Genomic DNA, 23,362 nt, shown 5'->3' with positions numbered 1-23,362 from the left:
AATCCCGTGATAGCTGTTTGTACTCGTCTGGTTAATGATACTACCTCTACTCCTTTAGTCACTTTAGATTTAACTTCCTTTAACTTTGTTTAGACTATTCCAATATTTTTGCCAATTTTCAAGATTGCTATTTTTCATATATTTCTATCTGCTGCCACTATAGTAAATAGACTATTAATACATTGTTTTTAAGAAGGTAAGTGGATTTTACTGTAGAAGTGGAAGTTGCTATGGACAACGGGAGGTAAGTGAGGTAACTTACCTCCCTAGGAAAAAAAGGGATTGCGAGTTATAATATATTTTATGAACAATACATTTTATTAATTATTATGAATGAATATTTATAGTAGTTAATACATTTAGTAACATTTATAAAATCTGGATAATTATTCCCCTCGCGTTTACTAATTGTCACGTTTTTCTTAAAATAATTTTACCGCTCCATTTCAGTCACCGGAGGCTCAAAATTATGTGATGTGCACAATCCTATCTTCGTACTACAAAATCGAAACATTTTATTTTATTTATTTAAAAAATGGAAAATAATTGTCTTGAAATTTACTAAATGTTTCACAATAATAGTTGTTTATATTTTTGTTATTCCGTAGGACAAGTCTGCCGCGTACACACGTGGTGTGAATCAGCTGTGTAACATTAGGTTAAGTGCTGTTGTCACGTGATGAAACTGCCTAATATTAATACTCACTGTATTTTGAAAACGGTTAATCTTACGCCCCTGTTACATACAACTTTTTTGTTCATTTATGATTATTCTATTTCACGCTGAAGTAATGACAGTCAAACGTCTTATACCATTTATACGTATCCTTAAATATATGCAGGGTTAACCATTTGCAGGCTTCTAACTTCTTGAAATATTTGACAAAGAAATACTTTCAGCTTCCGCATTTTCAGTTTCAGAGTCATTAGTGTCATTTGTTTCTCTGATGGTCAATTCTGCACTTTCTGTTGCCACCTCACTATCAATCATTGCAAATTGTTTCAAATTTATAAATGGATCTCTTATGGCAGGAAACAGCTGTGCGAGTGGAATATTGTCTTCATCTTCAATAACATTCATATCGATACCACACATAAATCCATCCTAATAAAAGTACTTTTTTATTGTTTTTGGAGATAAGTTTCGTCAGGCCACAGAAATACACATCAAAGCATTGGTTATGGTAATGTTTTTGTCTATTTCTTTAAGAGGACAAACAATATCCGTATATCTTAAAAAACCTAATAAAGTAGCTTCTCTAAAGCATTTTAAAAATTTTGAATTATACCTTGGTTGGTTGTATTCAGCGGAAGAAAAATAAGTTTAACATTGATCAGTGTAATTTTCGAGTGAGATGTTGCATTATCCAAAAACAGTACCACTTTTCTGCTTTGCTTCTTCATCTTGGCGACAAACTTGTGTAGCCATGTCGTCATTATGTCCGCTCTCACCCTCGCTTTTTTGTTAGAGACCCATTGCAGAGGCAATTTAAAACATTGAGAATTCTTGTTTATTCCTATAATAAGCGGCTCCTCCTTCTCATCTTCAATATTTGCACAGAACAAAATTGTAATTCGTTTCGCGGTTTTTCTTCTAGAACAGTGGTCATTTTTTAACGCAAAGGTCAAAAACCTTTGGCAACGCACGGTAGTAGAGGTCAATCTCGTCTTCGGTGAACACATCCTTAATGGCATAGTCCTTTAAAACAGTTAACATTCCTTTCCAAGCATTCACGTCTTCATTAACATCAGCCGATTCGTTACAAGTTATTTTGAAGGTGTCTAAGTCAACATTTTTGTAGCCACCAAGCGATGCTTTGAGGTCACGTAGTGCTAGGCCTTGGGCAGCTTTTGTTTGAATTATTTTTAAAAGAAGTCGAATAACATCATATGCATTGGGATTATTGGGATAGAGTGGTCAATGGATACATGATTTATTGAGTTTTTGGGCCTATTTTTTGAGGTTATGAAAAATTCTGACGTGATGGGGTTAAATGGACCCCGAATTTGGATTCAACGGCCCCGAAAACATGATAGACATAGTCAGATTGCAGGGGTAATTTTCTCGATTTTTTTTGTGGAGCTGTGTAATTATTTATTCTCCTCTGTTGTATGTCTCATTGTAAATGTGTAGTTCAAACTATAGCTTCACTAAGTTGGACCCATATGATCACTTTTTACACAGAAATTTGACGAAATACCATATAGGTCGTAATGTGCAGTAAAGGGGGATTATTTTGAAAGTTAATGGATGTTATATTGTATAAAATATAAAATTGTGAAAAAAATCGTAGTTTTTTATTTTGACGTCACAATAGACGAACTTTTTTCGCCTCAGTTTCGATCGAATCAATTTTATTGCGTCTACTAAACGACACGCCACTGCTTAGATTTAGGGTCTTCTCACTTTCTCGCAGGGATTAGGCTATTTATTTTTTTATTGGCGGCAATAAAAAAAAGTCGGGAGATGGGATCCCTTTCTGTAAACAAGAATATTCCTACATATAGCGGGACCTCGGCGCGGTATAACGTCGTAAAATGTAGGCCAGTCACTCAATATATATGCGGATGTTTTCCGATCCCGTCGCGAAAGAGTTTAAAAGGCCGAATTGTCGAGAAAACACTGAACCTAATAAAAAGATTTATAAACGGAACGAGACCGAAAATAACCTCAAAGTGAGTCTCCTGCAGATATTCCCGACCCGGAGATAGACGCGCCCCCTATTGTGGCGTATTGTAAAAAGAGTCTCACATTTATCTTGTTATGGGACTGGCAGAGTAAATGATATTTAATATTGCCGGACGTTTCTCTATTTCTTCTTTTGATGTCCAGAGAATAAAAGCACTTATTCAGAGATACGTACATTTAATGTGGAGAGTAGTTTTAACAAGTCAACTAAAAGTTATGAACGTATTTATAATAAAAGAATGCTTTCAACGAAAGAAAACAGTTTTATTTAAAAATTTAACAGCGTAACTAATTATTACTTTAGAAAGAATGACAACCGTGCTATAATTCCCGATATTGAAAATAATTGGAATAATCCCCTGCACAAAAAGAATCAGTCAAGAGTTGCTTTTGTAGAATTATTTTTTCCTAACGCAAAATCTCGTACTTATTGAAAACAACAGATGAATTAGTAACAGCAACGTACATCACAGTCCCAGTAGCCTTAAAAACCAGTCACATTGTGGGAGAATATTCCAAGGACTACAACCTCTTCGATCATTGAATTATACCTAAGATATATACTAAACAACTAAGATTACAAAGGCCGGCAAAAAAATATTTTTTTACTCTTCAAATTTGTTTTCAGCGCATCAAAATCTATAAGATTTTTTTTTTATTAACCTTTGTTATTTGTCAGCTGAATTACCCGATATAAACCGGTTTCGAATGCATCAGTTTGTTTGAAAATAATTCTTTTGTATTGTGATAAGATAAATACAGTGACCATTTTGTTATGCATGTATTGATATCTTGGATACTATAAGAAATAGGAGAATGGTTAAGGAGGTTTATCTGATTTGGAATTGACGAACAAATATTCATAAAAAAAATAATATAAGCTTCTTAATATGAAGAAAATCCTCAAAAAAAAATTTGACTAGACCTAAGAGGCGAGATATTAATAAAATAATTTTTCACGATTTAGTACAGTCTTATGAGAATGCACATTTTTTGGTCTTTCCACTTAGAATGCGCAACAATTGACGAACAGTTTCCACAGAAACTTGTATAAATAGGAAACCGATATCTAAGGAGGATTAGGTACTTGTAAGATACATAATTTATAATAATTCTCCTTCAAACTGCTGTCGTTGACTAACTTATCCTCCATATGCGTGATAGCGGCAACGCCGCGGTCTCGACGTAGCGTATTACGGGAGCGAGCAAATGCCGAGCCAAGACGGCCGAGCGCGCCAGCCAAGTGCAACGTTGCCAAATCTAAAGGCTTACTACTTTAGTCACTAGCGAATCTACAGAAACTTTCGTTAGACTTTAGACGTATCTCCATATCCGATAAATCTCCTTAAATGGGGAAATTTTAGACAGTTCTGTTGCTAACTTAATGGCATTTGCAGACCGTCCCTAGCTCTTCAGGTTTTTGTGTTATTTGGAAAAAAAAGTTAATATGGCGTTTTCGAAAATCGTCTGTAAATTTTTTATTTAGAGGAATTTTTAAAATCTGGAAACACCTTTTCACATCAAGTTTTTTCGAGGAATTTTACTGTATATTTAGAGTCATTACGACGTTTCGGTTGCGAGAAACCATCATCAACTTTATTTTTTCTTTGGCTTTTCAATGACATAGTATCAGTTGTAATATAATAACCCTAGGTTCGATCGAAAATAAATATAAACGAATACAAACGTAGTTGTGGCCAAAAATATGTGATCGTCATAAGGACTACCTACGTTGTGTGTATCCATTTTTAATTGACCGGAAGGCGCTGGCTACTAACTTTCATTAGAGGGGATGTATGGTTTTATTTTATAAAACAAAGACAGAGTAAATACACCTAACTTTATTATTTACGTACAACAGTCTTCAAATCAAACATGTGACAAATAGAATGAACAACAAAAACATTAACAACTATTTAACATAAAATGAGAGTGCCAGGCTCACCTAGAGCTCCTGTGGGGAAAGAGCATGGCAGAGAAACCCACGATCGTTGCTCTTACCACCCAAATATAAATGCAAAATAATCGCCAACCAAAGGCATAAATTAAGAACCTTTGCTAATGATTTTTTAAATTTTGTCTTATATTATATCATTGAAAACTCAAAAAAAAAATGTTAAATTTGCTCAGCTTAAAATTCAATATGGCGCCCGTAAGAAAAAAGAAAGTTAATCATGGTTTCTCGCAAACAAAACGTCGCAATGAAGATCTAACATACAGTGAAATTCCTCGAAAAAACTTGCTGTGGAGAAGTGTTTAAAATTTTAAGAATTCCTCTAAATAAAAAAGTCAGAAACGATTTTCGAAAACCTGAAGAGCTAGAACCGATTTGCAAGCGTCATTAAGTTAGCAACAGAACTGTCTAAAACTTTCCCCATTTAACCATTTTTCTATCTCTTATTGTTTCGAAGATACCAATACATGCATTATCCAAATGGTCCACACTACATATGATTAAAGACATTTTTAATGAACCTTGTCATGGGGTTAAATTAAAAAATTGCTATGGACCTTGATTTAGACTAGGATGCGTTCTTTTTTAAGAATTACAATTTTTATTGCATTAGTTACGTACTTTAAAGAAAATGAATTATTTATATGTGATTTATAAAAAAATATTAAGAACACTAACTTTTAATAATTTACAGATACCACATAATACGTTCTAACCTAAACTAATTTCTAAACTTCTTTTTTCACATTAAAGATTTTCTCTCTTCATCTGCTATAGATTCAATATAATTATTGATATGATTAGGAGCGCATCTCATATTGCAAAATAACATTTCAATTCAACACACCTCTCTTGTAATATTTCCCACACAACAGGTTAATAAGATAAATACTATATCTATTATATTCACCTCACTCTGCCATTAAAGAACAATCATTACTGTTCCAATGCCGCCTAAATTGAAGATATTATGTTCAGTATTACACAATGGTATGCTATTTATGGACATTGAAGTGCCTGATGAATAATTTCTCAGATGGATTTATATCCATAAGGATATGCAAATTAATGTTAATGTAAAACAAGGCTAATATCAAAAATGTTTATTTAATATATACTGGGACGTCCATTAGCTTAGAAGCATTGAAAAATAAATACAAAGTTTACTTAGTATAAATTCAGTGTTAACAAATAATATTGTGGTATTATTGGTCAGTAGAACTATCAGACACTCCGGTTTGAAACTTATTGGTTCTCATCAGTAAGTCATATAGACGGCCTGCGAACGATGTAGCTATTTGGATATTTATCTACTGGCATCTTTCGAGTGAGAGATGACATATCTTATATGTTGCTATTCAAGGCATTGCTAATAATATTTAACTAATTTTAAGTTGATGTTAGAAGAAACAATTAATCTGCAGGCTACATGGTCCTTCCAGCACTGATTTGCCTAATATACAGGATGTTAGAAGTTTGACTGCTTTAATTTTAACAGACGATAGAGTACATTAAAATAAACAAAAAAACCTTATATGACATGGGTCCTAAACTCAACCATTTCCGAGAAAAAAATTGTATATTATATCGACATAACTGCGTGCATAGAATGCCATAAAATACAATGTTTATGACTTTTTGACCTACATTATGCTTATTTCTAAAAAATAATTAGCGCTGTAATAAATTTAAAATTCGATAAAATTCATATCGAGCAATGTGACAACAGCGCGGCGATTAACACGAGGTACTAAGCTGTGCACCAATACACAATTCAGCTAGTATCTGGAATTCGGCCGGATGGGAGTGTTTTTTGAATACCACTATTTCCATTTTTAAAGTGTTTTCCAGCGACTGTTGTAGTTTGTTTTATACGTGTGCGTTTAAAAATTACTGAATTTCGATTTTTGGTAAGTACATAAGTTATTTTTAATACGTATGATTATTTGGATGACGTGATTCTTTGGGTACTTTAATTACATATTTTTCAAAATCTTGAAATTTATTTACTAAATGTTTCACAATAATAGATGTTTACATTTTTTCCATAGGACAAGCCTACCGCGTGCACACGTGGTGCATATCTTACAAAGAAAGCATCAGAAACAGCAGGATGTAAATTGGACGGGAGCTGCAGCCCGCAGAGTAGTTTCCCGCAATTTCATTAGTCAAAAAGTTTGCTGCACCTAGTGCGATACTAACCTTGTCTCATCTGGACGACAAAGATCTAGCTTTGGCAGCTTTTTTAGATATTTAAGGGTCATTTGATAATACCCCTTTCGAATCTATTAATTCGGCAGTTCGCAACAGGGGCCTTGATGACACTTTATGTCGTTGGATAGATACCATGTTGAGAAACCGGACAGTAACAGCTACCCTTTCGAGAGAGACATCCAAGTGTAAGGTAGGCCGGGGCTGCCCCCAGGGAAGCGTACTGTCTCCCTTGTTATGGGGATTAGTGGTGGACGGCGCACTGGAGGGCCTTAATCGAAAGGGATTTTATACACAAGGCTATGCGGACGACTTAGTCGTTCTCATAGTCGGGAAACATAATATTATCGTTTTAGAACTCATGAAAGAGGCTTTGAAATGGATATATGACAGGTGTAAGGGGCAGGCACTGTTAGTAACCCCTGACAAAACGGTCGTATTACCCTTCACCAGGAGAAGGAATTTAATTGGACTCTCTAAACCTATAATAGGGGAGAGGAGCATTAGGCTTTCCAGGGAGGTAAAATATCTAGGAGTGATACTGGATAATAAGCTTACCTGGAATGCACACTTGGAAAAAGTGGTGAGTAAGGCGAAGCAGACATTGTGTGTATGCCGTCGCCTTATTGAGAGCACCTGGGGACTGAAACCAAAGATGTCATACTGGTTGTATACCTCGATAGTAATACCTAGGATCCTTTACGGCGCTGTGGTATGGTGGCAAAAAACACAACAAACCACAGCGAGGGAAAAACTGAATAGAATTCAGAGATTGGCCTGTTTAGGTATAACGGGGGCGATGGCATCGACCCCGACAGCTGCACTAGAAATCATGCTAAATCTACTACCGCTGCATATAGTGGTGGAAAGAGAAGCTAGCAGCATATCGACTCAGGAATAACAACGACTGGAGAAGTAGTTCCTATTCCAGGATTATAGACACATATATGTCGGAACCAACTTTTGGGATGGTATCTGACAAGATGGTTACAAGGTTTCTCTTTCACAAGCCTTTTGAGACTCGAATAGAGGATCAAAGTAAATGGGAGGAAAAGTATAATACTCTGGAAAGGTGGAGCCTAGTATGGTTTACAGAGGGCTCCAAAATGACCAGAGGGACGGGTGCAGGAATCTATGGACTCAGACCCAGATGGAGTGCAAGCTACAGTCTGGGGGAGTTCCCTACCGTATTCCAAGCAGAAATTTTCGCGATAATGGCGTGTCTAGCAGAGAATGTACGTAGAGGTTATAAACGTAAACTCATATATATATATTCTCTGATAGTCAAGCTGCAATTAAAGCTTTGGGCGCACACAAGATAAGTTCAAAACTGGTGTGGGATTGTTTACAAATGCTGACTGAACTGGCCACCAACAATACAGTCAGACTGTGTTGGGTGCCAGGGCATAAAGGCATTTGTGGAAATGAGGAAGCGGATGATCTTGCTAGGAAGGGATCCGAAACAGAATTCATTAGCCCGGAGCCCTTCTGTGGCACATCTCCCAGTGTGGTCAGGCGGGCTCTGGGTAAATGGACTGAGACAGAACATAGGAAATATTGGACTTCAAGGCCAGGGCATAGTCATTCTAAGGAGCTCATGGAGTATCCTTCGAAGGAAATAGCGAATGATTTACTGAGCTTGATCAGAATCTGGCTCAGGAGAGTGACAGGACTCATAACGGGACACTGTCACTTTAGGAAACATCTACATAAGCTAAAGCTAGACAGTCCGGTCTGCCGAGGATGTGAAACGGCGGATGAAACTTCTCTGCATACCCTGGGCGAGTGCCCGGGATTTGCATGTAGCTGAATGGAGCTCCTAGGGCGACCCTATTTGGAACCCAAGGAACTGAGAGAAGTGTCAGCAAACAAGCTTTTGGACTTTTTAAAAAGGACAAATCTTGCTGAATAGGTGGGACGCACAATAGGCCTTATCAGGCCGCAGTGCTATGGGACTTATTAGGACCAACCACTAGAAGTAGAAGTAGAAGTAGTAACCTTGTCTCATAGTCGCTCTCTGCCAATAGGTACAAAGCAACGCTAGACTAGGTAGCAATGACATATAAGATATGACATAGTTTGTACGTTATATCTCACCTATATTCACTTATCTTTCTTATTTCTTCGTAAATGGAATTTCATATTTTCATATCATAAAACTATCCTTAATGAAGTACTTTTCCTGAAAATCTGAAAACATTTTATATAAAATCTATATACAAAAAAAAAACATAAATATGACATCATTCCAACATTAGTAAAATATTTAAAAAAAGTTATTTTTAATAGACTTATAAATTCTCTCGAAGCATACTGGTTTTAGAAAAAATGAAATCAACAATTAGATCAGTTTACCAAGTCTCATCTGAAATTACCGGAGCACTGAACAAGCATAAAACAGTAGCAGTTTTCTTAGATCTGTCTGAAGCATTTCATTTGTGGACTTTTATACACTATTTATAAAATTATCTGAATATGGTAGGTATACGGGTTGTAGAAAAAATCTTTTAACCACAAATCTTCACGATCGCATGCTATGCCTATCAGAAGTAGAAGACGTGTCAGGAAAGTAGAAGAAATTTAAAACAAATGGTAATACAGGAGGCTTATCTCAAGGGTCACTATTCGGACCACTGCTATATATTATCTCTACTAATGATTTATCACATAATAACTACAATAATACAGGTACAATAATTTTTGGCTTACCTAATTCTAATAGTATTCAAAATACTATAAATAATATCATAGAAAGGACTACTTCGCTTCATTAAACAAAAGACTCGGATAATAATGGTTCTCAGGATAAGTAGTAATGAATGGCAAATTTATAAAACAGCCCAACGTTGGTAAATAATTTATTATTTCTTGGAATGGAAATTTCATATCAGTTCCTTAGAACAGAACATCTATGCTCTACCAATATTATCACAAATTATTACACCGAGGCAGCTTTTACGGCATATTATGCTTATATATAATCCAAAATTTAAATATGGCATTATCTTTTGGGGAATATTCATTTTGCAGAAAAGCTGCATTAGAAATATTTTATATATGGGACGAACAGAATCCTGCAGAAATGTTTTCAGCTCTAAGAATATATTCACGTCCAAATATTTAAAAACTGCCAGATACAACATACAGGTATAATCTACAAGGACCAAAGCTATGCTAACACATAATTTATTATATCTGTCGACATATTTTCAGAAAAATAAACTTTACTCCATAATATAAGTAATCACACAATAATGCCAATTTCACATGTTATATTATTAACGAATAAATCAATGTTAACTTAATAAATTATTTTCAACGTGTTTTTACTCAGTTAGCAGTATTTTATTGTGTGTGTGTTTTTCTTTTTTATAGTAGGTATTTTTTAATATTATGGTAGTTGTGTTATGTTATGTTATTTTTGTTTATCTTTTAGAGTTATCCAATTTGTTGTTTTCAATTGTTTTTTTTTTTTATTTATTTAAGTCAATTTTATTCTCTTTACTTTAATTTTTTATTACAATCGATTTACTTTTAATTTCTATTCTCTCTCTTTTTGGTAAAGTTGTATGCATTTGCACTAATATAAATAGTCCATTGAAATGTTACATTTTTTTGGGCTTAGCGTGCAAACGTCAGAGCACGCAATTTTATTTTTTGGATGTTTGTGGGGTCGCAACCCTTGAGCGTCGGCCGCCATCTTGTAAAAAGGGCTGCGAATGGTTTTTATACTACTACTTACTATATCGGGCAAACTATTCCTCTCACAGAAAATTTGTAAAAACATTTCTTGTTGCAAATTCTCTACAAATTTGGTTCCGTAACTTTTAGTCGTAGAACCAAAAATAACAAAGTTATTAACGAAAATAGATAAAAATTTGGGAATAATTTCCATTACAAACTTTTTTCAAATTTTATTTATTAATTAGGGTTTTACAGCGATACGAAACTTACACTATTCTCCAGTATTAGTAAGTATACATTAATATGAATGATTAGGCATAGTTTTCTCTCATCTTTCCATTATTTTTATAAGAAACATTTTAATGATTTATATTGCAATGTTGTTAATTAGTTATTGACTCTTTTCCCCACCCTCTACGGAGTAGAGTCTGGTGGCGCGTTTTTTTACGTCGTATCCCTAGTATGTATTTCCCAATCTACTGTGTCCTCAGTCTCTTTGATGTGCCAGGCTGCGACTCAGGGTCTGGTGGAGCTTCCGATATTGAATTGTCGAGGAAGGATGGAGAATGAAGTGGCGTCATTGTTGGCAGTTCATCTTCAAAATCATTTTTTTCGATCAATNCAAATACGCATATATTGTGAATAAATATATTTCAATAAATCCCAAATTTTTATAAACTGAAAGTTTGTTAAAAATTTCAAAACATTTTTCGAGCGCATTGGTCCCGACCTAGACATTAGTTCTAAAACTTAAACATCCAGGCATTATTCAATACTGTGGTGAAGATCCCAAGGAAGAAAATAAGCTCATAAAAGCTTCCAAATTCATAGATACTTCAGGAGGCCTACACAAGCTCCTAGAAGCGTCAACATTTTCAGTTACTCATACCAAACCTCAAATCAGGCAAAGCCAAGAATCCACACACCTCATTCATGCATTCATACATTTGATTTGATTGTCGTAAAAATAAGTCTCACGGTGGATCTTTGATAATGGTAAAAAATTGCTTAGAGTATCAAAACTTAGATTATATTGTAAACCATTCAACCGAAATAACATGTGAATTGGCAGCGATGAAAGTGGTAGATCTAGAATTAATTATAATATCTGTCTATAGGTCCCCTGATGGTATTCTTAGGGAATTCTTGCACATCTTGAATAATCTGTTTGCTCAGTTGAGTCTTGTAAATAAAAAAATATTAATCATGGGTGACTTTAATGTTCGTTTTAATAAAAACGAACAGGACACACGAGTGTTTGTGAGTTTCATGGAATCCTTTGGTTTTACATATCTCATAAATGAAAATACACGTGGTGAAAATTGTCTGGATAATGTACTGGTGAATTTTGATTCCTTGAGATATAGAGCGGGTATTGTGGATAAACACATAGCAGACCACAAGGGAATTTATATATTGCTATTAATAGATAATATTAAAAAAAGTATCAGTCAAGTATTATGGAGGCCGATAACGGAGAGGGGTTTAAATGGTTTGTATTATAGTGTGGCAATTCAAAAATGGGATTTTTTGAAGTGCCCTGAATTCCCTGTTGAACATAAATGTCAAATGTTTGTTGATGTAATTGCAAATTTAATCTTAGAATATTTCCCTTTAAAAAGAATAAGTAAACAAGAAGGAAGCAAAATTCACTGGTTTAGCGACAAACTGAGACGGATGCGAAATCACCTTGAATTATTAATTGAATTAAAAAAGCTGAATCCTGGAGATGTAACGTGGGGGACAGAGGTTAAACAATTCAGGAAGCAATACAAGCAAGCTATAAGTGATAGCAAAAAAGCGGCAAATGAATCATATATAAGAAATAGTGAAAATAAAACTGCTGCAGCATGGGATATAATAAACCAAAGGAGAAATAAAGCTAAAAAATCAGCTATAAATGAAAAACTAAAGGCCGAGGATTTCAATGATTTCTTTACATCGATTGCTCCTAATATAGCAAAAAAAATAACTCCCACAGTGGAGCCTCTTAGTCTGTTGAACCCGGTAGATTTGGTATTCGCTTTTGAAGAAATATCGTGCGCCACAATGAGAGATGCAATTACTGGTTTAAAGAATAAAAGTAGCAAGGACATTTATGAAATTAGTACTAAATTGTTAAAACGTATAAAGGAACCATTGATATCCCCATTGACAAAATTATGTAATCTTATAATTACAAGTGGTCACTTTCCATCTTGCTTGAAAATCGCAAAAGTAATTCCCATCTATAAAAACGGTGACGCTGGTAACATGGATAATTATCGTCCAATTTCCTTAATACCCTCGCTAGCCAAAATTTTTGAAAAGGTTCTTTGTGCTCAATTATTGCGGTATCTTGAAAATAATAAGTTAATGTCCCTGTGTCAGTTCGGGTTTCGACCAGGGAAATCGACATCTTTGGCAGTGAGTAGCCTGGTTACGTATATTACTGAGGCTTTTGAAAGTGGGTCCTTTGCGGGATGCACTTTTTGTGACTTGTCAAAGGCTTTTGACTGCGTGCATCATCATATACTTCTTGCGAAACTTGAAAGGTATGGGGTCGTGGGCCGATCTCTGGGTTTAATGCAATCATATTTGTACAAGCGTAAACAGGTCACTTGCTTGAATAACACCGTATCCTCTGAAAAAGAGGTCAGTTATGGTGTCCCTCAGGGGTCGGTTATCGGTCCCCTACTTTTTCTCATCTACATAAATGACCTGCCGAAAAATGTGTGTACAGCACGGGGGGTGTTATTTGCGGATGATACAACACTGATATCTATTAATAAAGAGTGGGATATGATGCGGGCTAGCATGGATATGGCACTCGCAGATGCTTCAGATTGGTTTGCTGCAAATCAGTTAATGTTAAATAAAAATAAAACGAAACAAATGATCTTTAGTACGAGGTCTCCCAGTGATGGCGTTGCGTCGGAGGTGGCGGTGAAGTTCTTGGGTGTGTGGCTCGACAAGAGTTTGACGTGGGAAGTACACTGTACTAATGTCTCGAGAACATTATCTAGAGTAATATACCTTATTAGAAATTTGCGGGATGAAGTATCTTTTGACTTGATAAATAATGTTTACTACTCTTTATTTCACGCTGCTTTCTCATGCATTTCTCATTTGTAATTTGGGGACATTCTGCACATCTGAGGAGCGTTTTCACGGTACAGAGGAGGGTGTTGCGAGTCATGGCTAGACTGGGATATCGAGATGATGTCAAACATACATTTAGAGAATTAATGATCCTTACGGTACCTTCAGTATATATACTGTCAGCGCTTATGCATGTTAAACAGAACTTGCACGACTATACGGAAGTATATGAAATTCACACACACTCTACTAGATATAGCGAGTACGAAAATTTGAGGGGTGATTTTTTGAGGGTTGCTAGGAGCAGAAATGCCATCAATTTCTGGGGACCTAAATTTTATAATAGCTTGCCATTAATTGTAAAGGGCCTCCCTGTAAGGGAATTTAAAACCACAATTAAGCGACGGCTGTTAGCGGGGACTTACTACACTTTCGACGAGTTTTTGTCTGACAGAAATGCTTAGTTTTTAACATGTATGTTGTGTTTTAGGTATATAATGGTATTGTGTCTTTTGTGTAGTATACATACATTTTATTGTTGTACTTTGACTTGTGTAAACCTCTTTTGTGTAAACATTAATAAATATCTACTCTACTCTATCTATTCTGATTATACCTACATTTAAATTAGGAAAGTGATATTATTTGCGTTTTATACCTAAAATGCGTTTTGGTCTCAAGGTGAAAATTATATCAGTCGAATGTATGATGTTCTTAGCTACAACACTAAAATTAAATTTGTTTGAACCTTCTTATAATAAATTTAATTTCAATTTCTATAGGGTGTTTGTAAATAAGTGCGAAATATTTTAGAGAGTGGTTGCCAGTTATTTTATGAAAAAAAGTTCATATAAACATAGGTCGAAATATGTTTCGTTTCCAAGATGCAGAGTGTAAATTTGAATTTTTTATTTATTTTTATTAATTATTTCAGAGTATTAAAGATAAATGTGTATTTTTTGGGGTGATCCGAACATTTCTACTTGCACCAGTGGCGTTCGTACGAGAATGCCACAACTTTTTTTAATAAAAAAAATGGTACGCCACTGACTTTTTCCCGTTTTGAAATTTTTTTAGAAATCCGCCATTAATTCTGAATGAAAGTGGTCTCTTCAAATTTTTTTGCATTATGCGCTGTTTTTGAGGGAAAAAAAAACATAATTTATTATAGGTTTTGTTAATCTTTTATTTAAAGGTCTCTTAATAAAGCGTTATTATGGCCAAAGTAAAAATTCAATTCAACATTCAAAAAAAAAGTTGATATGAATATGGGTAAAAAATTCTTCAATTTCGAGATATTTGGTGTGCAAAACTCTTTGAAATAATAAATAAAAAAAATAAAAACAAAATTTAAACACTGTATCTAGGAAATAAAGCATATTTCTACCTACGTTTAAATGATTTTTTTTTCACAAAATACATCTGTAATCACCCCCTAAAATATTTCGCACTTATTTACAAACACCCTGTATAAAGCACTAAAATATAAACATTTTACTTAACAACTTCAAATGCATATGTGAAAGCTAAATAAATAATAATTTGCTGTTTAATCGTTCACTTTGAATTAAATTGTCCAGAGTACGAAAAATAGCGTTGCAATTTGAAATGAAATACTTTTTTTCGTTTGTGAACTTATCCCACTACCGTTAAGGTAGCTTGTGGAAAATTTGTTCACTAACGAGAAAAAGAAATGGCATTTCATGTCTTGATCCAAAATATACTTAGTGGTAATATGCTCGAATGTTCTTATTTTTAAAATATAGGGCGTTTGTATTTTAGAAAATTGTGAAATTGACAGCCATATACCAGTGTCGTATCTGTGCTGTATCACTTCAGTATTAGCGTCAATAGCTTAGAGTTTAGACAGACCAGTTTATACACGTTCGACACACTGACGTACTTTATAATGAGTACTGTTTAAGCCTTGATTTTTAAATATGTTAGCAACAATATTTTTGTAAATTTCGCTGATGAACTGACTCGATTCTAATTCTTCTTTTATAATATACAGGTGGTTTCTGAAATAAGTGCGTTAGTAGGTAAGGCGCCGGTTGAGACCACCCCCACTCCTCCTCCTTCCCCCTCCCCTCTCCCCTTCCCCCTCCATTTTTCCCGTTCCCCTTCCCCCTCCCTTCTCCCCTTCCCCCTCCCCTCACCAATTTCCCCATCCCCTCCCCTTCCCCCTCCCCTCCCGCGCCAGCCAATCAGAGCGCAGCATTTTTGGCGGAAAAAATGGCGGGAAATTCAAAATGTAGTCGCCTAGGTCCTTGACCCTCACCTAAGGCTTTGCCCCCTAGGTCCCCTCACCTAAGGCTTTGCCCCCCTAGGGCTTCCATGCAGGTACCCCACATAGGGCTTTGCCCCTAGGACCCCCACCTAAAGCTTTGCCCCCTAGGGCCCCCATGTAGGTATCCCCCACATAGGGCTTTGCCTCCTAGGGCCCCCATGCAGGTATCCCCACATAGGGCTTTGCCCCCCTAGGACCCCACCTAAAGCTTTGCCCCCTAGGGCCCCCACCTAAGGCTTTGCCCCCTAGGGCCCCCATGCAGGTATCCCCACATAGGGCTTTGCCCCCTAGGACCCCCACCTAAGGCTTTGCCCCCTAGGGCCCCCATGCAGGTATCCCCACATAGGGCTTTGTCCCCCAGGACCCCCACCTAAGGCTTTGCCCTCCAGGGCCCCCATGCAGGTATCCCCACATAAGTTGCCTTCCGAGCGTAGGGCTTCGCCGCACCTAGGACCCAAGCAGGTCACCCACACCGTCCGCGTAGGTCACCCCATGTCGGGGATACGCTGTCGCGTGTACCCCAACGTAGGTATGCCGGAGTTAGGCTNTTGATCCACTGATAACCTGATAATAGCCCGGCTGATGTCCTGAGGACATCAACAGTAAAGCCTAGGTTGTCCTCATTTGATCCACTGATAACCTGACAATGTCCTGTATATAGCCAGGCGGATGTCCTCAGGACGTCACACGCAAAGCCGGGGAGGTTCCATTTGGATACACCTGGTACATCCTGAGGTGATCGTGTACCTATCCGAGGATATCCTATATATCCTGAAAAGTTATCCTCAGTACATCCTACGAATGTCACTGTGCTGTGTGGGGGGTGCTTTGCCCCCGGGCCCCCATAATTATTATCGAGGATTTCATATTATCGTCCAAGGCAGTTTCAAACATTATAGATCCAGTCAAAAAATTTTCAAAATTTATTGAAAAATACAAAAGTTACAGTAAAAAAACATTTTTAATTCTCAACTTCAAGAGCTAATAACTGTACAGGGTGAGCCCGGAGGAAAATATTTTATATGAACTTGTGACAATATTTTCTCATTATCTATCCATATCCGAGAAATTGCCCACCATTTCCGGGACACCCTGTATAATTCAGCTTGTAACCCCGCGAGGCCCACAGAATTGATTTTTAAGCATATTTAACCCTTCCGGGCACTCTACTATACTGCAAAATTGGTTGATTTATTAGTAGATTTTTACATAATTCAAATCAGCTAATATAGTCATGATCTTTAGTGTTTATGGTTGCGTCCTATTTAAGGCATTTTGTTAGTGGTTTTGTCAATTTTGCGAAATCTTTGATACATTTGCGATAATAACCTAATAAACCCAGGAAACCTTTAAGTTGTTTCGAATTTGATGGAATTGGGTAATTTTGTATAGCCCTAATTTTGTCCGGGTTTGGCTTTATCCCGTCGGGTGTGACGATATGACCTAAATATGCGACTTCCATACGGAGAAATTCTGACTTATCAAGTTGTATTTTTGTCTATCTATGTGTTCTTGAAGACTCGTCGAAAATATTATTATATCGTCGAGGTATACAAGACACCTTTCATTTTGTATTCGTCTTGAGATGTTGTCCATGACCCTTTGGAATGTCGCTGGAGAGTTCCTGAGACCGAAGGGCATTCTAAGGTACTCAAAATGTACCTGCTCAATGTTAAACTCAATTTTAGGGATGTCTTCTTCAGCCATCTCAATCTGATGGAACCCTGAGAGTAGTATAGCTATGTTCATACGGAGCCAAAATCCCATGTATTTTCTTATGGAGGTTCAAATTAGCGAAAATGGTACCTTTCAAGGTCATTCGAGGAGCTGCCTCCCGAGAAGCCCGGCCTCGCTTTCAGGGTCACCCCCACATCCCCGCAGTCCCCCACGTAGGTCTTTGCCCCCCAGAGTGCTCCACGTAGATATGTGGCCTAGGGCTTCGCCCCTAGCCCAGACCATTGCCATCTAGGGTCCCATGTATGTCTTTATCCCACATAGGTAGGCCTAGGGCTTCGCCCCTCAGTCACGGGTCCCCATATAGGGCTCTGCCGTCGTCGTCATGGGCCCCATTAAGCGGGTGCCTTAGCCACAGCGCTCTCTCCTAATACCTAAGGCGGACGAGCGCTTATCAGTAGATGTTGTTGCAAGTGGAGCGAGCAGCAGCGATTTCAATTTTAATTATTTTCCCCCATTTGCAAATTAGTTCAGAACGCGGACGAGCGCTTATCAGTAGATGGCGTAGCAAGTGGATCGCGCGGACATTGTCAATATAACAGGCTAATAACATCATCTAAGAAAAAATATACTCCAAGATAATTACTCAATTCTTACTGGAATAACTCTATGCTATTATAAATGTATGAGTTAAATATAAACTAACTAGAGTAGCTACATGTGTTAAATGCTTTGTAACTTCTTAATACCGCCGTACCATGTTAAAGCCCATGTGAGTAAGATGACACTGTATAGTACGCTGCGTAACTACTCATTCTTTTACTTACTTTTATTTTATCAGCAATTAAATGGGTATTAGTGAGTCGTTATAAATTTATTAAAATATACTTCAAGATCACCCGGTGGTCTGGTGGCTTCTGTACTCGCACAACTACAAATAATATTAGTGTTATCAAAAACACATTAGTGGAATATTACATTCAAAACCGTCTNAAGATAAGGGTTGTCGCCTTCAAGGGGTATGTATAGATAACGCTTTCGTTTGTGCGCATACGTGCGAACATATTTTTGTGGAATTGAGTTGCCGGGGCTTCCAACTAATTATTGTGAGGCCCCTATGGCTGTCAAAGAACCGCCCCCACCCCATTACCTGCCTCTGCAGCCACCCTCTGTGTCCGTTTACCGCTTTCCCTTAGCCAAACTGGTAAGTTTTTGTATTTTTTTTTAATTGTTTCAAGTCGCAAATTACTAATTATTTTATGAAAAATTATTTTATGTAGAAATTACGCCAAAACTGTACTTTACGTACTGTATGTAGAAAAATTATTAAAAATTAAATGTCATACTGTACTTTACTAAAAAGTAGAAAAATTACGAAATATTAAATATAGAAAAATTTAGTCTTATATTTAAAAAAGATTTACTCTTGCGCCTGAACCGGAGAATTCGGGGCAGCACTTTCAGATGCAAGATGACGTCAAACTGAACTTTAATAAAAAACAAAAGAATTATTTATTAAAAATTATTTATGTGAAAATTAAGTCAAAACTATACTTTACTAAAACTGTACTTTAATAAAAAATTACATATAGAAAAATTAAATATGGAAAAATTATGAAAAATGACGTCAAACTGTACTTTACTAAAAAAATAGTGGCAAAAAATTATTTTATGAAAAATAAAATCTGAATATTTTTAATGTAAAGAGTCAATAGTAATTTTTAATTGTAAGGAAAGACCCTATAACGTTCAATTATGTTCTAAGTCGCAACGGATCTGTTTAGTTTGAAACACTGCCGTCGAGATGTTTGAATTGCGCTAAGAGTATGGTACCGAACAATTATATTTTGAATTTGCCCTAACCACAAGACAGCCATTTTTATCGTTTCGATAGCCCGAAGGCCTTTCGCGTTCACGGGCGGATTTAAGTTTTTCGCGTGTGGCTGAAACCTTTTTTCGTTGGCAAGGAAAAATCCAATGATTACCCTTAGGTAATCGTTTAAGATAGACCCCTACACGACACGGGTACCGTATCAAGCCAGCATATTTAACTGTGTATTGAATCGGTACAGACGACGCGATCTGAAATGCAGAAAAATCTAGCAACTTACCCTTCGTATGCCTTGTTTCTTCATATCTCTGTCGTCCTGTTGTCTTGCTTTGAGCTTCATGCCTTTGTAGCCGAAATTCATGCCTTTCTGTCCTGGCTAGACTTTCAACTGCCTATAAAATTAATGCTTTAGAATTTTAGCCATCATTTTGTTGTCAAATAATTTGTAACTTTTTATAAAGACCCTGTAGCTATTGTTTTTGCTCAACTGTTAAAATATCACCCTGTATAATACTGGTTTTAAATAAAAAAAATTTAATCTGATTTTGGTTTTGATTTTGTATGATTCTAGTAAATTGCTTTATCTTTTTTCAATAAAGATTCGTCTAATTACCTATTGTTTAATTGTTTTTGGTTCATTTTTTCAGTTATTATAATAAAGCCCTGTATTTAATTTTCGGTTAGTTAACGTTTATTACGATTAAGTGATTTTTTTTTGTATTAAATAAGCTGTTTTACCAGCTAAATTATAGTTTTTAGAATGTTAATATGTTTTGAGGATTTTTTTAGCTTGTTTTCCTGTTGAAATAAGCCAATATTTTTAATTATAGAAGTTTTCTTTACTATGAAAAATAATTATAGTTTAATATTAATGCTTTAAATATGATTGTATTATAAATAAGCTATTTTAACAGCTAATTATAGTTTTTAGAATACGTGGGCTGTGTATTAAAACTGAAAAGTAATCTGAAATGATAAAATTTAAAGCAACTTACCCTTCGTATGCCTTGTTTTTGGTTTCCATGTCTCTGTCATTCTGTAGCCAAAACGCATGCCCTTGCAACGCTGCTCTCTCTCTGTCTTTCCGCTGTCTATAAAAATAATAATATAAAAATTAATTCTTTAGATTTTTAGCCACCATCTTGTTAACTAATTTGTAACTTTTATAAAGGCTCTGTAGCTATTGTTTTTTCTCAACTGCTAAAATAACACCCTGTATAATGGTGGTTTTAAATAGAATTTTTCTTCGTTAGATAATAAACGTGTAACTGAATTTGTTTAATATACTACTAATTTTGGTAGCTGGTTTGACTGTTTTAGAATTTAATGCTAATATTTTTAGTTATAGAATTTTTTACTATGAAAAATAATTGTAGTTTAATATTAATGCTTTAAATATGATTTTATTATAAATAAGCTATTTTAAGAGCTAATTATAGTTTTAGAATACATGGACTGTGTATTAAAAACTGAAAAGCAATCTGAAATGTAGAAATTGAAAGCAACTTACCCTTCGTATGCCTTGTTTTTGGTTTCCATGTCTCTGACGTCCTATGGTTGACATTCATGCCTTTCCAGTGCTGCTCTCTCTCTCTCTCTCTGTCTTTCCGCTGTCTATAAAAATAATAATATAAAAAATAATTCTTTAGATTTTAGCCACCATCTTGTTGTTAACTAATTTGTATCTTTTATAAAGGCCCAGTAGCTATTGTTTTTTCTCAACTGCTAAAATAACGCCTTGTATAATGGTAGTTTTAAATAGAATTTTTCTTCAATAGATAATAAACGTGTAAGTGAATTTGTTTAATATACCACTAATTTTGGTAGCTGGTTTGACTGTTTTAGAATTTAATGCTAATATTTTTAGTTATAGAATTTTTTACTATGAGAAGTAATTGCCGTTTAAGATTATAACTGCTATACAAAGCTACGTTTTTAATTGAAAATGTGTGTATAGACTTACCTTTCTTTATCCAAAAGGATACACACAAGAAGCACCAGTCACTATAATAATTCGAGAAACTTTTAACAAAAAAACAAGCAGAGTAAACTCATTGATTTTATGACTAATTATAAAATTGATTATTAACAGTCTTAGCCAAGAAAAGCCGCATAGTGCAGTGACTGCAGTTGATATCGCTAGAACAGGCCACTGGCTGTTTTGATGAGACAGCAAAGGCAGCTGTGCTAGCGTTTGTTAACTTGGTTTTCTTATCACACACCTAAGCAGAATAATTTCTGTCAATACAATTTAAAAAATAAAAGAATTTGCCATTCGGCTTTAATACGAACTTAAGAAATATATATGAACATTTAAGACGAAGAAGGATTGACCCTTTCTGTTCTATTTTAACAAACATTCCTAAAGTAAATTCCAGTAAATATTTTTAGCCGTAGTCTGTATAATTAAATATGCTCGCATTAATGATTACATTACTGCGCTCCACTTATAGCGCCATATACGGACACCCGCTAGGCCGCGTTACGAACTACTATTGCGAAATGAAAATCGCGGCTACTGCCTACGTCCCCGCTCGATCACGTTGGGGCCCGCGCTGGCGGGCGGAGCCCTATACCTCCTGCATACCTCTGTGGGAATACCTGCATGGGGGCAAAGTCCTAGGTGGGGCAAAGCCCTAGATGGGGCCCTAGGGGGTACGCGCCTACGTGGGGATTCTGCATACCTACTTGGGTATACCTGCATGGGGCCTAGGGCAAAGTCCTAGGTGGGGCAAAGCCCTAGTTGGGGCAAAGTCCTAGGTGACTACATTTTGAATCTCCCGCCATTTTTCCCCGCCAAAAATGCTGTGCTCTGATTGGCTGGCGGGGAAGGGGAGGGTGAAGGGAAAAGGTGGAGTGGGGGTGGTCTCAAGTGCCGCCTTACTTACTAATGACAGCTTAGAAAATTGTGGAATTTCAACGAAAATGCTGGCTTTATAAAACTATTTTTGTTATTCAATTTTGATGAAAAGCCAAAAAAGTTACCGGGTATTGCATCTTAACAATGATTTCATGCCTTGCTTGATTGCTAGAATGCAAAGAACAATATCCGGTAACATTTTTGGCTTTTCGTCGAAGTTGAATAATAAAAAAACCTTATAAACAATTAAAACCGGCATTTTCGTTGAAATTTCACAACTTTCTAAGCTGCCATTAATTATTAAATAAATTAATAAGTGGAACTTACCTATCTTGTAAAATAAAGTTTAAGTTTTAAAATGAGATGTGCGTCTCAATCCGTCCAATTGAACCAGAGATATGGTAAAATTGGTGCGCGCAGAGACGGAAAATGTAATATATTTGCACTAAATTTGCAATAACTTTGGTTAAAGTTAATCTTTTTTTAATTTTCAAAAAAATATATGTTTGTTGTGAGAAAACGTAATAATTAACAGATAAAAAATTGTACTAGCTATAAAAATAAACTTTTTACAGCCATTTAAACATTCAATTTGTTAACAACAATTAAACTGACCACTTTCAGGCTTTGCCACCAAGTTTTTTGGTTTCGAGAAGTCAAAATACTTAAAAATAAGTTATTTGCAGCCGTGGAATTCTGTTTGGCTACGGAAACCTATCTGGCCCCTAGCCCCTAGACTAATACGAGTGTAGTAGCAAAAAGTTGTCGGTCTTTTATCAAAGGAAAATCGTATCAACAAATTTAATTTAAAATCTAAAATACCGGCTGTTTTCGTAGTAGCTGTAGTCGCCCAGGTGCATCGAGTGTACGAAGTGGTCGGTTATATGTCAAATACTAACCTGGCGAGCTTGAACCTGAACTTGGCAACGCTGTTCCTTTAGCCGACAACTGTTCGTGACATTACGTTACAAAATTTTCCGAGCATCCGGGCATCGGCAGGGCAGCCCTCGTAGCGGGAGTTATGGGTTGATTTCCTTCATTTTTAAAAGTCGAGTAAAAAATTTTTTTTTCCGATTTTCTGTCTTTAT

The 23,362-nt window shown here is 36.0% G+C and overlaps 1 long non-coding RNA gene across 1 annotated transcript; it reads right to left on the bottom strand.

Annotated features, from left to right (window-relative positions):
• Positions 1-20,407: 20,407 nt before the first annotated feature.
• On the bottom strand, positions 20,408-21,405 carry LOC111693177. Its single transcript, XR_002763361.1, has 3 exons — positions 21,378-21,405; positions 20,925-21,028; positions 20,408-20,505 (listed from the first exon to the last, which is right to left on the bottom strand). It is a non-coding gene; the product is annotated as an uncharacterized LOC111693177 (long non-coding RNA).
• Between the last annotated feature and the right edge of the window lie 1,957 nt (positions 21,406-23,362).

Source organism: Anoplophora glabripennis, unplaced genomic scaffold, assembly GCF_000390285.2.
Source record: "Anoplophora glabripennis isolate ALB-LARVAE unplaced genomic scaffold, Agla_2.0 scaffold58, whole genome shotgun sequence".
Lineage (NCBI taxonomy): Eukaryota > Metazoa > Arthropoda > Insecta > Coleoptera > Cerambycidae > Anoplophora > Anoplophora glabripennis.
This window is presented reverse-complemented; position numbering and strand designations above follow the sequence as displayed.